Below are 17121 nucleotides of genomic sequence, written 5' to 3'. Positions count from 1 at the left end.
GCAGAAACTGCAAGAGGATATTTGGAGCTCTTTGAAGCGTTCGTGGGAAACGGGACTATCTTCACATAAAAACGAGACAGAAGTGTTCTCTGAAACTGCTTTGTGTTGTATGCATTCAACTCACACAGGTGAACCTTTCTTTGGATAGAGCAGTTTGAAACACTCTTTTCGTAGAATCTGCAAGTGTTCATTCGGTGGGCTTTGAGGCCTATGGTGGAATAGGAAACATCTTCACATAAAACCTAGACAGAAGCATTCTTTGAAACTTCTTTATGATGTGTGCATTCAACTCACAGAGTTGAACCTTCCTTTTCATGGAGCAGTTTGGGAAGAGCCTTTGTGCAGCCTCTGCAAGTGGATATTTGGAGCTCTTTCAGGCCTTCGTTAGAAACGGGAATATCTTCCCAGAAAAACTGGACAGAAGCATTCTCACAAACTGCTTTGTGATGTGTGTGTTCAACTCACAGAGTGGAACCCTTCCTTTGCTAGATCAGTTTTGAAACACTCTTTTTGTAGAATCTGCAAGTGTTCGTTTGGAGCGCTTTGAGGCCTATGGTGGAAAAGGAAATATCTTCACATAGAAACGAGACAGAAGCCTTCTCAGAAACCTCTTTATGATGTGTGCATTCAACTCAGAGAGGTAAGCCTTCCTTTTGATAGAGCAGTTTTGAAACTCTGTTTTTGCAGAATCTGCAAGTGGATATTTGGAGCCCTTTCAGGCCTTCGTTGGAAACGGGAATATCTTCACATGAAAACGAAACAGAAGCGTTCTGTGAAACTGCTTTGTGTAGTATGAATCCAACTCACAGAGTTGAACACTTCTTTTGAAGGAGCAGTTTTGAAACACTCTTTTGGTAGAATCTGCAATTGTTCATTAGGAGCGCTTTGAGGCCTATGGTGGAAGACTAAATACCTTCCCATAATATCCAGACACAAGCATTCTCTGAAAGTTCTTTAGGATGTGTGCTTTCAACTCACAGTGTTCCACCTTTCTTTTGAAAGAGCAGTTTTGAAACACTCTTTTTAAAGTTTCTGCAAGTGGATATTTGGAGCTCTTTCAGGCCTTGGTTGGAAAGGTGAATATCTTCACACAAAAACTAGACAGAAGCATTCTCAGAAACTGCTTTGTGTTGTGTGCGCTCAACACACAGAGTTGAACCCTGCTTTTGATAGAGCACTTTAGAAACACTCTCTTTGCAGAATTTGCAAGTGTTCATTTGGAGCGCTTTGAAGCGTACGGTGGAAAAGGAAACAACTTCACATAAAAACTAAACAGAAGCACTCTAAGAAACAGCTTTCTGATGTGTGCATTCAACTAACAGAGTGGAACCTTCCTTTGGATAGAGCAGCTTTGTAACAGTGTATTTGCAGAAACTGCAAGAGGATATTTGGAGCTCTTTGAAGCGTTCGTGGGAAACGGGACTATCTTCACATAAAAACGAGACAGAAGTGTTCTCTGAAACTGCTTTGTGTTGTATGCATTCAACTCACACAGGTGAACCTTTCTTTGGATAGAGCAGTTTGAAACGCTCTTTTCGTAGAATCTGCAAGTGTTCATTCGGTGGGCTTTGAGGCCTATGGTGGAATAGGAAACATCTTCACATAAAACCTAGACAGAAGCATTCTTTGAAACTTCTTTATGATGTGTGCATTCAACTCACAGAGTTGAACCTTCCTTTTCATGGAGCAGTTTGGGAAGATCCTTTGTGCAGCCTCTGCAAGTGGATATTTGGAGCTCTTTCAGGCCTTCGTTAGAAACGGGAATATCTTCCCATAAAAACTGGACAGAAGCATTCTCACAAACTGCTTTGTGATGTGTGTGTTCAACTCACAGAGTGGAACCTTTCCTTTGCTAGAGCAGTTTTGAAACACTCTTTTTGTAGAATCTGCAAGTGTTCGTTTGGAGCGCTTTGAGGCCTATGGTGGAAAAGGAAATATCTTCACATAGAAACGAGACAGAAGCCTTCTCAGAAACCTCTTTATGATGTGTGCATTCAACTCAGAGAGATAAGCCTTCCTTTTGATAGAGCAGTTTTGAAACTCTGTTTTTGCAGAATCTGCAAGTGGATATTTGGAGCCCTTTCAGGCCTTCGTTGGAAACGGGAATATCTTCACATGAAAACGAAACAGAAGTGTTCTGTGAAACTGCTTTGTGTAGTATGAATCCAACTCACAGAGTTGAACACTTCTTTTGAAGGAGCAGTTTTGAAACACTCTTTTGGTAGAATCTGCAATTGTTCATTAGGAGCGCTTTGAGGCCTATGGTGGAAGACTAAATACCTTCACATAATATCCAGACACAAGCATTCTCTGAAAGTTTTTTACGATGTGTGCTTTCAACTCACAGTGTTCCACCTTTCTTTTGAAAGAGCAGTTTTGAAACACTCTTTTTAAAATTTCTGCAAGTGGATATTTGGAGCTCTTTCAGGCCTTCGTTGGAAAGGTGAATATCTTCACATAAAAACTAGACAGAAGCATTCTCAGAAACTGCTTTGTGTTGTGTGCGCTCAACACACAGAGTTGAACCCTGCTTTTGATAGAGCACTTTAGAAACACTCTCTTTGCAGAATTTGCAAGTGTTCATTTGGAGCGCTTTGAAGCGTACGGTGGAAAAGGAAACAACTTCACATAAAAACTAAACAGAAGCACTCTAAGAAACAGCTTTCTGATGTGTGCATTCAACTAACAGAGTGGAACCTTCCTTTGGATAGAGCAGCTTTGTAACAGTGTATTTGCAGAAACTGCAAGAGGATATTTGGAGCTCTTTGAAGCGTTCGTGGGAAACGGGACTATCTTCACATAAAAACGAGACAGAAGTGTTTTCTGAAACTGCTTTGTGTTGTATGCATTCAACTCACACAGGTGAACCTTTCTTTGGATAGAGCAGTTTGAAACACTCTTTTCGTAGAATCTGCAAGTGTTCATTCGGTGGGCTTTGAGGCGTATGGTGGAATAGGAAACATCTTCACATAAAACCTAGACAGAAGCATTCTTTGAAACTTCTTTATGATGTGTGCATTCAACTCACAGAGTTGAACCTTCCTTTTCATGGAGCAGTTTGGGAAGAGCCTTTGTGCAGCCTCTGCAAGTGGATATTTGGAGCTCTTTCAGGCCTTCGTTAGAAACGGGAATATCTTCCCAGAAAAACTGGACAGAAGCATTCTCACAAACTGCTTTGTGATGTGTGTGTTCAACTCACAGAGTGGAACCCTTCCTTTGCTAGATCAGTTTTGAAACACTCTTTTTGTAGAATCTGCAAGTGTTCGTTTGGAGCGCTTTGAGGCCTATGGTGGAAAAGGAAATATCTTCACATAGAAACGAGACAGAAGCCTTCTCAGAAACCTCTTTATGATGTGTGCATTCAACTCAGAGAGATAAGCCTTCCTTTTGATAGAGCAGTTTTGAAACTCTGTTTTTGCAGAATCTGCAAGTGGATATTTGGAGCCCTTTCAGGCCTTCGTTGGAAACGGGAATATCTTCACATGAAAACGAAACAGAAGCGTTCTGTGAAACTGCTTTGTGTAGTATGAATCCAACTCACAGAGTTGAACACTTCTTTTGAAGGAGCAGTTTTGAAACACTCTTTTGGTAGAATCTGCAATTGTTCATTAGGAGCGCTTTGAGGCCTATGGTGGAAGACTAAATACCTTCCCATAATATCCAGACACAAGCATTCTCTGAAAGTTCTTTAGGATGTGTGCTTTCAACTCACAGTGTTCCACCTTTCTTTTGAAAGAGCAGTTTTGAAACACTCTTTTTAAAGTTTCTGCAAGTGGATATTTGGAGCTCTTTCAGGCCTTGGTTGGAAAGGTGAATATCTTCACACAAAAACTAGACAGAAGCATTCTCAGAAACTGCTTTGTGTTGTGTGCGCTCAACACACAGAGTTGAACCCTGCTTTTGATAGAGCACTTTAGAAACACTCTCTTTGCAGAATTTGCAAGTGTTCATTTGGAGCGCTTTGAAGCGTACGGTGGAAAAGGAAACAACTTCACATAAAAACTAAACAGAAGCACTCTAAGAAACAGCTTTCTGATGTGTGCATTCAACTAACAGAGTGGAACCTTCCTTTGGATAGAGCAGCTTTGTAACAGTGTATTTGCAGAAACTGCAAGAGGATATTTGGAGCTCTTTGAAGCGTTCGTGGGAAACGGGACTATCTTCACATAAAAACGAGACAGAAGTGTTCTCTGAAACTGCTTTGTGTTGTATGCATTCAACTCACACAGGTGAACCTTTCTTTGGATAGAGCAGTTTGAAACACTCTTTTCGTAGAATCTGCAAGTGTTCATTCGGTGGGCTTTGAGGCCTATGGTGGAATAGGAAACATCTTCACATAAAACCTAGACAGAAGCATTCTTTGAAACTTCTTTATGATGTGTGCATTCAACTCACAGAGTTGAACCTTCCTTTTCATGGAGCAGTTTGGGAAGAGCCTTTGTGCAGCCTCTGCAAGTGGATATTTGGAGCTCTTTCAGGCCTTCGTTAGAAACGGGAATATCTTCCCAGAAAAACTGGACAGAAGCATTCTCACAAACTGCTTTGTGATGTGTGTGTTCAACTCACAGAGTGGAACCTTTCCTTTGCTAGAGCAGTTTTGAAACACTCTTTTTGTAGAATCTGCAAGTGTTCGTTTGGAGCGCTTTGAGGCCTATGGTGGAAAAGGAAATATCTTCACATAGAAACGAGACAGAAGCCTTCTCAGAAACCTCTTTATGATGTGTGCATTCAACTCAGAGAGATAAGCCTTCCTTTTGATAGAGCAGTTTTGAAACTCTGTTTTTGCAGAATCTGCAAGTGGATATTTGGAGCCCTTTCAGGCCTTCGTTGGAAACGGGAATATCTTCACATGAAAACGAAACAGAAGCGTTCTGTGAAACTGCTTTGTGTAGTATGAATCCAACTCACAGAGTTGAACACTTCTTTTGAAGGAGCAGTTTTGAAACACTCTTTTGGTAGAATCTGCAATTGTTCATTAGGAGCGCTTTGAGGCCTATGGTGGAAGACTAAATACCTTCCCATAATATCCAGACACAAGCATTCTCTGAAAGTTCTTTAGGACGTGTGCTTTCAACTCACAGTGTTCCACCTTTCTTTTGAAAGAGCAGTTTTGAAACACTCTTTTTAAAGTTTCTGCAAGTGGATATTTGGAGCTCTTTCAGGCCTTGGTTGGAAAGGTGAATATCTTCACACAAAAACTAGACAGAAGCATTCTCAGAAACTGCTTTGTGTTGTGTGCACTCAACACACAGAGTTGAACCCTGCTTTTGATAGAGCACTTTAGAAACACTCTCTTTGCAGAATTTGCAAGTGTTCATTTGGAGCGCTTTGAAGCGTACGGTGGAAAAGGAAACAACTTCACATAAAAACTAAACAGAAGCACTCTAAGAAACAGCTTTCTGATGTGTGCATTCAACTAACAGAGTGGAACCTTCCTTTGGATAGAGCAGCTTTGTAACAGTGTATTTGCAGAAACTGCAAGAGGATATTTGGAGCTCTTTGAAGCGTTCGTGGGAAACGGGACTATCTTCACATAAAAACGAGACAGAGGTGTTCTCTGAAACTGCTTTGTGTTGTATGCATTCAACTCACACAGGTGAACCTTTCTTTGGATAGAGCAGTTTGAAACACTCTTTTCGTAGAATCTGCAAGTGTTCATTCGGTGGGCTTTGAGGCCTATGGTGGAATAGGAAACATCTTCACATAAAACCTAGACAGAAGCATTCTTTGAAACTTCTTTATGATGTGTGCATTCAACTCACAGAGTTGAACCTTCCTTTTCATGGAGCAGTTTGGGAAGAGCCTTTGTGCAGCCTCTGCAAGTGGATATTTGGAGCTCTTTCAGGCCTTCGTTAGAAACGGGAATATCTTCCCATAAAAACTGGACAGAAGCATTCTCACAAACTGCTTTGTGATGTGTGTGTTCAACTCACAGAGTGGAACCTTTCCTTTGCTAGAGCAGTTTTGAAACACTCTTTTTGTAGAATCTGCAAGTGTTCGTTTGGAGCGCTTTGAGGCCTATGGTGGAAAAGGAAATATCTTCACATAGAAATGAGACAGAAGCCTTCTCAGAAACCTCTTTATGATGTGTGCATTCAACTCAGAGAGATAAGCCTTCCTTTTGATAGAGCAGTTTTGAAACTCTGTTTTTGCAGAATCTGCAAGTGGATATTTGGAGCCCTTTCAGGCCTTCGTTGGAAACGGGAATATCTTCACATGAAAACGAAACAGAAGTGTTCTGTGAAACTGCTTTGTGTAGTATGAATCCAACTCACAGAGTTGAACACTTCTTTTGAAGGAGCAGTTTTGAAACACTCTTTTGGTAGAATCTGCAATTGTTCATTAGGAGCGCTTTGAGGCCTATGGTGGAAGACTAAATACCTTCACATAATATCCAGACACAAGCATTCTCTGAAAGTTTTTTACGATGTGTGCTTTCAACTCACAGTGTTCCACCTTTCTTTTGAAAGAGCAGTTTTGAAACACTCTTTTTAAAATTTCTGCAAGTGGATATTTGGAGCTCTTTCAGGCCTTCGTTGGAAACGTGAATATCTTCACATAAAAACTAGACAGAAGCATTCTCAGAAACTGCTTTGTGTTGTGTGCGCTCAACACACAGAGTTGAACCCTGCTTTTGATAGAGCACTTTAGAAACACTCTCTTTGCAGAATTTGCAAGTGTTCATTTGGAGCGCTTTGAAGCGTACGGTGGAAAAGGAAACAACTTCACATAAAAACTAAACAGAAGCACTCTCAGAAACAGCTTTCTGATGTGTGCATTGAACTAACAGAGTGGAACCTTCCTTTGGATAGAGCAGCTTTGTAACAGTGTATTTGCAGAAACTGCAAGAGGATATTTGGAGCTCTTTGAAGCGTTCGTGGGAAACGGGACTATCTTCACATAAAAACGAGACAGAAGTGTTCTCTGAAACTGCTTTGTGTTGTATGCATTCAACTCACACAGGTGAACCTTTCTTTGGATAGAGCAGTTTGAAACGCTCTTTTCGTAGAATCTGCAAGTGTTCATTCGGTGTGCTTTGAGGCCTATGGTGGAATAGGAAACATCTTCACATAAAACCTAGACAGAAGCATTCTTTGAAACTTATTTATGATGTGTGCATTCAACTCACAGAGTTGAACCTTCCATTTCATGGAGCAGTTTGGGAAGAGCCTTTGTGCAGCCTCTGCAAGTGGATATTTGGAGCTCTTTCAGGCCTTCGTTAGAAACGGGAATATCTTCCCATAAAAACTGGACAGAAGCATTCTCACAAACTGCTTTGTGATGTGTGTGTTCAACTCACAGAGTGGAACCTTTCCTTTGCTAGATCAGTTTTGAAACACTCTTTTCGTAGAATCTGCAAGTGTTCGTTTGGAGCGCTTTGAGGCCTATGGTGGAAAAGGAAATATCTTCACATAGAAACGAGACAGAAGCCTTCTCAGAAACCTCTTTATGATGTGTGCATTCAACTCAGAGAGATAAGCCTTCCTTTTGATAGAGCAGTTTTGAAACTCTGTTTTTGCAGAATCTGCAAGTGGATATTTTGAGCCCTTTCAGGCCTTCGTTGGAAACGGGAATATCTTCACATGAAAACGAAACAGAAGCGTTCTGTGAAACTGCTTTGTGTAGTATGAATCCAACTCACAGAGTTGAACACTTCTTTTGAAGGAGCAGTTTTGAAACTCTCTTTTGGTAGAATCTGCAATTGTTCATTAGGAGCGCTTTGAGGCCTATGGTGGAAGACTAAATACCTTCCCATAATATCCAGACACAAGCATTCTCTGAAAGTTCTTTAGGATGTGTGCTTTCAACTCACAGTGTTCCACCTTTCTTTTGAAAGAGCAGTTTTGAAACACTCTTTTTAAAGTTTCTGCAAGTAGATATTTGGAGCTCTTTCAGGCCTTGGTTGGAAAGGTGAATATCTTCACACAAAAACTAGACAGAAGCATTCTCAGAAACTGCTTTGTGTTGTGTGCGCTCAACACACAGAGTTGAACCCTGCTTTTGATAGAGCACTTTAGAAACACTCTCTTTGCAGAATTTGCAAGTGTTCATTTGGAGCGCTTTGAAGCGTACGGTGGAAAAGGAAACAACTTCACATAAAAACTAAACAGAAGCACTCTAAGAAACAGCTTTCTGATGTGTGCATTCAACTAACAGAGTGGAACCTTCCTTTGGATAGAGCAGCTTTGTAACAGTGTATTTGCAGAAACTGCAAGAGGATATTTGGAGCTCTTTGAAGCGTTCGTGGGAAACGGGACTATCTTCACATAAAAACGAGACAGAAGTGTTCTCTGAAACTGCTTTGTGTTGTATGCATTCAACTCACACAGGTGAACCTTTCTTTGGATAGAGCAGTTTGAAACACTCTTTTCGTAGAATCTGCAAGTGTTCATTCGGTGGGCTTTGAGGCCTATGGTGGAATAGGAAACATCTTCACATAAAACCTAGACAGAAGCATTCTTTGAAACTTCTTTATGATGTGTGCATTCAACTCACAGAGTTGAACTTTCCTTTTCATGGAGCAGTTTGGGAAGAGCCTTTGTGCAGCCTCTGCAAGTGGATATTTGGAGCTCTTTCAGGCCTTCGTTAGAAACGGGAATATCTTCCCATAAAAACTGGACAGAAGCATTCTCACAAACTGCTTTGTGATGTGTGTGTTCAACTCACAGAGTGGAACCTTTCCTTTGCTAGAGCAGTTTTGAAACACTCTTTTTGTAGAATCTGCAAGTGTTCGTTTGGAGCGCTTTGAGGCCTATGGTGGAAAAGGAAATATCTTCACATAGAAACGAGACAGAAGCCTTCTCAGAAACCTCTTTATGATGTGTGCATTCAACTCAGAGAGATAAGCCTTCCTTTTGATAGAGCAGTTTTGAAACTCTGTTTTTGCAGAATCTGCAAGTGGATATTTGGAGCCCTTTCAGGCCTTCGTTGGAAACGGGAATATCTTCACATGAAAACGAAACAGAAGCGTTCTGTGAAACTGCTTTGTGTAGTATGAATCCAACTCACAGAGTTGAACACTTCTTTTGAAGGAGCAGTTTTGAAACACTCTTTTGGTAGAATCTGCAATTGTTCATTAGGAGCGCTTTGAGGCCTATGGTGGAAGACTAAATACCTTCCCATAATATCCAGACACAAGCATTCTCTGAAAGTTCTTTAGGATGTGTGCTTTCAACTCACAGTGTTCCACCTTTCTTTTGAAAGAGCAGTTTTGAAACACTCTTTTTAAAGTTTCTGCAAGTGGATATTTGGAGCTCTTTCAGGCCTTGGTTGGAAAGGTGAATATCTTCACACAAAAACTAGACAGAAGCATTCTCAGAAACTGCTTTGTGTTGTGTGCGCTCAACACACAGAGTTGAACCCTGCTTTTGATAGAGCACTTTAGAAACACTCTCTTTGCAGAATTTGCAAGTGTTCATTTGGAGCGATTTGAAGGGTACGGTGGAAAAGGAAACAACTTCACATAAAAACTAAACAGAAGCACTCTAAGAAACAGCTTTCTGATGTGTGCATTCAACTAACAGAGTGGAACCTTCCTTTGGATAGAGCAGCTTTGTAACAGTGTATTTGCAGAAACTGAAAGAGGATATTTGGAGATCTTTGAAGCGTTCGTGGGAAACGGGACTATCTTCACATAAAAACGAGACAGAAGTGTTCTCTGAAACTGCTTTGTGTTGTATGCATTCAACTCACACAGGTGAACCTTTCTTTGGATAGAGCAGTTTGAAACGCTCTTTTCGTAGAATCTGCAAGTGTTCATTCGGTGGGCTTTGAGGCCTATGGTGGAATAGGGAACATCTTCACATAAAACCTAGACAGAAGCATTCTTTGAAACTTCTTTATGATGTGTGCATTCAACTCACAGAGTTGAACCTTCCTTTTCATGGAGCAGTTTGGGAAGAGCCTTTGTGCAGCCTCTGCAAGTGGATATTTGGAGCTCTTTCAGGCCTTCGTTAGAAACGGGAATATCTTCCCATAAAAACTGGACAGAAGCATTCTCACAAACTGCTTTGTGATGTGTGTGTTCAACTCACAGAGTGGAACCTTTCCTTTGCTAGAGCAGTTTTGAAACACTCTTTTTGTAGAATCTGCAAGTGTTCGTTTGGAGCGCTTTGAGGCCTATGGTGGAAAAGGAAATATCTTCACATAGAAACGAGACAGAAGCCTTCTCAGAAACCTCTTTATGATGTGTGCATTCAACTCAGAGAGATAAGCCTTCCTTTTGATAGAGCAGTTTTGAAACTCTGTTTTTGCAGAATCTGCAAGTGGATATTTGGAGCCCTTTCAGGCCTTCGTTGGAAACGGGAATATCTTCACATGAAAACGAAACAGAAGCGTTCTGTGAAACTGCTTTGTGTAGTATGAATCCAACTCACAGAGTTGAACACTTCTTTTGAAGGAGCAGTTTTGAAACACTCTTTTGGTAGAATCTGCAATTGTTCATTAGGAGCGCTTTGAGGCCTATGGTGGAAGACTAAATACCTTCACATAATATCCAGACACAAGCATTCTCTGAAAGATCTTTAGGATGTGTGCTTTCAACTCACAGTGTTCCACCTTTCTTTTGAAAGAGCAGTTTTGAAACACTCTTTTTAAAGTTTCTGCAAGTGGATATTTGGAGCTCTTTCAGGCCTTGGTTGGAAACGTGAATATCTTCACATAAAAACTAGACAGAAGCATTCTCAGAAACTGCTTTGTGTTGTGTGCGCTCAACACACAGAGTTGAACCCTGCTTTTGATAGAGCACTTTAGAAACACTCTCTTTGCAGAATTTTGCAAGTGTTCATTTGGAGCGCTTTGAAGCGTACGGTGGAAAAGGAAACAACTTCACATAAAAACTAAACAGAAGCACTCTAAGAAACAGCTTTCTGATGTGTGCATTCAACTAACAGAGTGGAACCTTCCTTTGGATAGAGCAGCTTTGTAACAGTGTATTTGCAGAAACTGCAAGAGGATATTTGGAGCTCTTTGAAGCGTTCGTGGGAAACGGGGCTATCTTCACATAAAAACGAGACAGAAGTGTTCTCTGAAACTGCTTTGTGTTGTATGCATTCAACTCACGCAGGTGAACCTTTCTTTGGATAGAGCAGTTTGAAACGCTCTTTTCGTAGAATCTGCAAGTGTTCATTCGGTGGGCTTTGAGGCCTATGGTGGAATAGGAAACATCTTCACATAAAACCTAGACAGAAGCATTCTTTGAAACTTCTTTATGATGTGTGCATTCAACTCACAGAGTTGAACCTTCCTTTTCATGGAGCAGTTTGGGAAGAGCCTTTGTGCAGCCTCTGCAAGTGGATATTTGGAGCTCTTTCAGGCCTTCGTTAGAAACGGGAATATCTTCCCAGAAAAACTGGACAGAAGCATTCTCACAAACTGCTTTGTGATGTGTGTGTTCAACTCACAGAGTGGAACCTTTCCTTTGCTAGAGCAGTTTTGAAACACTCTTTTTGTAGAATCTGCAAGTGTTCGTTTGGAGCGCTTTGAGGCCTATGGTGGAAAAGGAAATATCTTCACATAGAAACGAGACAGAAGCCTTCTCAGAAACCTCTTTATGATGTGTGCATTCAACTCAGAGAGATAAGCCTTCCTTTTGATAGAGCAGTTTTGAAACTCTGTTTTTGCAGTATCTGCAAGTGGATATTTGGAGCCCTTTCAGGCCTTCGTTGGAAACGGGAATATCTTCACATGAAAACGAAACAGAAGCGTTCTGTGAAACTGCTTTGTGTAGTATGAATCCAACTCACAGAGTTGAACACTTCTTTTGAAGGAGCAGTTTTGAAACACTCTTTTGGTAGAATCTGCAATTGTTCATTAGGAGCGCTTTGAGGCCTATGGTGGAAGACTAAATACCTTCACATAATATCCAGACACAAGCATTCTCTGAAAGTTCTTTAGGATGTGTGCTTTCAACTCACAGTGTTCCACCTTTCTTTTGAAAGAGCAGTTTTGAAACACTCTTTTTAAAGTTTCTGCAAGTGGATATTCGGAGCTCTTTCAGGCCTTGGTTGGAAAGGTGAATATCTTCACACAAAAACTAGACAGAAGCATTCTCAGAAACTGCTTTGTGTTGTGTGCGCTCAACACACAGAGTTGAACCCTGCTTTTGATAGAGCACTTTAGAAACACTCTCTTTGCAGAATTTGCAAGTGTTCATTTGGAGCGCTTTGAAGCGTACGGTGGAAAAGGAAACAACTTCACATAAAAACTAAACAGAAGCACTCTAAGAAACAGCTTTCTGATGTGTGCATTCAACTAACAGAGTGGAACCTTCCTTTGGATAGAGCAGCTTTGTAACAGTGTATTTGCAGAAACTGCTAGAGGATATTTGGAGCTCTTTGAAGCGTTCGTGGGAAACGGGACTATCTTCACATAAAAACGAGACAGAAGTGTTCTCTGAAACTGCTTTGTGTTGTATGCATTCAACTCACACAGGTGAACCTTTCTTTGGATAGAGCAGTTTGAAACGCTCTTTTCGTAGAATCTGCAAGTGTTCATTCGGTGGGCTTTGAGGCCTATGGTGGAATAGGAAACATCTTCACATAAAACCTAGACAGAAGCATTCTTTGAAACTTCTTTATGATGTGTGCATTCAACTCACAGAGTTGAACCTTCCTTTTCATGGAGCAGTTTGGGAAGAGCCTTTGTGCAGCCTCTGCAAGTGGATATTTGGAGCTCTTTCAGGCCTTCGTTAGAAACGGGTATATCTTCCCATAAAAACTGGACAGAAGCATTCTCACAAACTGCTTTGTGATGTGTGTGTTCAGCTCACAGAGCGGAACCTTTCCTTTGCTAGAGCAGTTTTGAAACACTCTTTTTGTAGAATCTGCAAGTGTTCGTTTGGAGCGCTTTGAAGCCTATGGTGGAAAAGGAAATATCTTCACATAGAAACGAGACAGAAGCCTTCTCAGAAACCTCTTTATGATGTGTGCATTCAACTCAGAGAGATAAGCCTTCCTTTTGATAGAGCAGTTTTGAAACTCTGTTTTTGCAGAATCTGCAAGTGGATATTTGGAGCCCTTTCAGGCCTTCGTTGGAAACGGGAATATCTTCACATGAAAACGAAACAGAAGCGTTCTGTGAAACTGCTTTGTGTAGTATGAATCCAACTCACAGAGTTGAACACTTCTTTTGAAGGAGCAGTTTTGAAACACTCTTTTGGTACAATCTGCAATTGTTCATTAGGAGCGCTTTGAGGCCTATGGTGGAAGACTAAATACCTTCACATAATATCCAGACACAAGCATTCTCTGAAATTTCTTTGGGATGTGTGCTTTCAACTCATAGTGTTCCACCTTTCTTTTGAAAGAGCAGTTTTGAAACACTCTTTTTAAAGTTTCTGCAAGTGGATATTTGGAGCTCTTTCAGGCCTTGGTTGGAAACGTGAATATCTTCACATAAAAACTAGACAGGAACATTCTCAAGAACTGCTTTGTGTTGTGTGCACTCAACACACAGAGTTGAACCCTGCTTTTGATAGAGCATTTTAGAAACACTCTCTTTGCAGAATTTGCAAGTGTTCATTTGGAGCGCTTTGAAGCGTACGGTGGAAAAGGAAACAACTTCACATAAAAACTAAACAGAAGCACTCTAAGAAACAGCTTTCTGATGTGTGCATTCAACTAACAGAGTGGAACCTTCCTTTGCATAGAGCAGCTTTGTAACAGTGTATTTGCAGAAACTGCAAGAGGATATTTGGAGCTCTTTGAAGCGTTCGTGGGAAACGGGGCTATCTTCACATAAAAACGAGACAGAAGTGTTCTCTGAAACTGCTTTGTGTTGTATGCATTCAACTCACACAGGTGAACCTTTCTTTGGATAGAGCAGTTTGAAACGCTCTTTTCGTAGAATCTGCAAGTGTTCATTCGGTGGGCTTTGAGGCCTATGGTGGAATAGGAAACATCTTCACATAAAACCTAGACAGAAGCATTCTTTGAAACTTCTTTATGATGTGTGCATTCAACTCACAGATTTGAACCTTCCTTTTCATGGAGCAGTTTGGGAAGAGCCTTTGTGCAGCCTCTGCAAGTGGATATTTGGAGCTCTTTCAGGCCTTCGTTAGAAACGGCAATATCTTCCCAGAAAAACTGGACAGAAGCATTCTCACAAACTGCTTTGTGATGTGTGTGTTCAACTCACAGAGTGGAACCTTTCCTTTGCTAGAGCAGTTTTGAAACACTCTTTTTGTAGAATCTGCAAGTGTTCGTTTGGAGCGCTTTGAGGCCTATGGTGGAAAAGGAAATATCTTCACATAGAAACGAGACAGAAGCCTTCTCAGAAACCTCTTTATGATGTGTGCATTCAACTCAGAGAGATAAGCCTTCCTTTTGATAGAGCAGTTTTGAAACTCTGTTTTTGCAGTATCTGCAAGTGGATATTTGGAGCCCTTTCAGGCCTTCGTTGGAAACGGGAATATCTTCACATGAAAACGAAACAGAAGCGTTCTGTGAAACTGCTTTGTGTAGTATGAATCCAACTCACAGAGTTGAACACTTCTTTTGAAGGAGCAGTTTTGAAACACTCTTTTGGTAGAATCTGCAATTGTTCATTAGGAGCGCTTTGAGGCCTATGGTGGAAGACTAAATACCTTCCCATAATATCCAGACACAAGCATTCTCTGAAAGTTCTTTAGGATGTGTGCTTTCAACTCACAGTGTTCCACCTTTCTTTTGAAAGAGCAGTTTTGAAACACTCTTTTTAAAGTTTCTGCAAGTGGATATTCGGAGCTCTTTCAGGCCTTGGTTGGAAAGGTGAATATCTTCACACAAAAACTAGACAGAAGCATTCTCAGAAACTGCTTTGTGTTGTGTGCGCTCAACACACAGAGTTGAACCCTGCTTTTGATAGAGCACTTTAGAAACACTCTCTTTGCAGAATTTTGCAAGTGTTCATTTGGAGCGCTTTGAAGCGTACGGTGGAAAAGGAAACAACTTCACATAAAAACTAAACAGAAGCACTCTAAGAAACAGCTTTCTGATGTGTGCATTCAACTAACAGAGTGGAACCTTCCTTTGGATAGAGCAGCTTTGTAACAGTGTATTTGCAGAAACTGCAAGAGGATATTTGGAGCTCTTTGAAGCGTTCGTGGGAAACGGGACTATCTTCACATAAAAACGAGACAGAAGTGTTCTCTGAAACTGCTTTGTGTTGTATGCATTCAACTCACACAGGTGAACCTTTCTTTGGATAGAGCAGTTTGAAACGCTCTTTTCGTAGAATCTGCAAGTGTTCATTCGGTGGGCTTTGAGGCCTATGGTGGAATAGGAAACATCTTCACATAAAACCTAGACAGAAGCATTCTTTGAAACTTCTTTATGATGTGTGCATTCAACTCACAGAGTTGAACCTTCCTTTTCATGGAGCAGTTTGGGAAGAGCCTTTGTGCAGCCTCTGCAAGTGGATATTTGGAGCTCTTTCAGGCCTTCGTTAGAAACGGGAATATCTTCCCAGAAAAACTGGACAGAAGCATTCTCACAAACTGCTTTGTGATGTGTGTGTTCAGCTCACAGAGCGGAACCTTTCCTTTGCTAGAGCAGTTTTGAAACACTCTTTTTGTAGAATCTGCAAGTGTTCGTTTGGAGCGCTTTGAAGCCTATGGTGGAAAAGGAAATATCTTCACATAGAAACGAGACAGAAGCCTTCTCAGAAACCTCTTTATGATGTGTGCATTCAACTCAGAGAGATAAGCCTTCCTTTTGATAGAGCAGTTTTGAAACTCTGTTTTTGCAGAATCTGCAAGTGGATATTTGGAGCCCTTTCAGGCCTTCGTTGGAAACGGGAATATCTTCACATGAAAACGAAACAGAAGCATTCTGTGAAACTGCTTTGTGTAGTATGAATCCAACTCACAGAGTTGAACACTTCTTTTGAAGGAGCAGTTTTGAAACACTCTTTTGGTACAATCTGCAATTGTTCATTAGGAGCGCTTTGAGGCCTATGGTGGAAGACTAAATACCTTCACATAATATCCAGACACAAGCATTCTCTGAAAGTTCTTTGGGATGTGTGCTTTCAACTCACAGTGTTCCACCTTTCTTTTGAAAGAGCAGTTTTGAAACACTCTTTTTAAAGTTTCTGCAAGTGGATATTTGGAGCTCTTTCAGGCCTTGGTTGGAAACGTGAATATCTTCACATAAAAACTAGACAGGAGCATTCTCAGGAACTGCTTTGTGTTGTGTGCACTCAACACACAGAGTTGAACCCTGCTTTTGATAGAGCACTTTAGAAACACTCTCTTTGCAGAATTTGCAAGTGTTCATTTGGAGCGCTTTGAAGCGTACGGTGGAAAAGGAAACAACTTCACATAAAAACTAAACAGAAGCACTCTAAGAAACAGCTTTCTGATGTGTGCATTCAACTAACAGAGTGGAACCTTCCTTTGCATAGAGCAGCTTTGTAACAGTGTATTTGCAGAAACTGCAAGAGGATATTTGGAGCTCTTTGAAGCGTTCGTGGGAAACGGGGCTATCTTCACATAAAAACGAGACAGAAGTGTTCTCTGAAACTGCTTTGTGTTGTATGCATTCAACTCACACAGGTGAACCTTTCTTTGGATAGAGCAGTTTGAAACGCTCTTTTCGTAGAATCTGCAAGTGTTCATTCGGTGGGCTTTGAGGCCTATGGTGGAATAGGAAACATCTTCACATAAAACCTAGACAGAAGCATTCTTTGAAACTTCTTTATGATGTGTGCATTCAACTCACAGAGTTGAACCTTCCTTTTCATGGAGCAGTTTGGGAAGAGCCTTTGTGCAGCCTCTGCAAGTGGATATTTGGAGCTCTTTCAGGCCTTCGTTAGAAACGGCAATATCTTCCCAGAAAAACTGGACAGAAGCATTCTCACAAACTGCTTTGTGATGTGTGTGTTCAACTCACAGAGTGGAACCTTTCCTTTGCTAGAGCAGTTTTGAAACACTCTTTTTGTAGAATCTGCAAGTGTTCGTTTGGAGCGCTTTGAGGCCTATGGTGGAAAAGGAAATATCTTCACATAGAAACGAGACAGAAGCCTTCTCAGAAACCTCTTTATGATGTGTGCATTCAACTCAGAGAGATAAGCCTTCCTTTTGATAGAGCAGTTTTGAAACTCTGTTTTTGCAGAATCTGCAAGTGGATATTTGGAGCCCTT

This window comes from Pongo abelii, chromosome X (assembly GCF_028885655.2).
Source record: "Pongo abelii isolate AG06213 chromosome X, NHGRI_mPonAbe1-v2.0_pri, whole genome shotgun sequence".
In the NCBI taxonomy this organism is placed as follows: Eukaryota; Metazoa; Chordata; class Mammalia; order Primates; family Hominidae; genus Pongo; species Pongo abelii.
The sequence above is the reverse complement of the archived record's forward strand: the minus strand, read 5'-3'. Positions refer to the sequence as shown.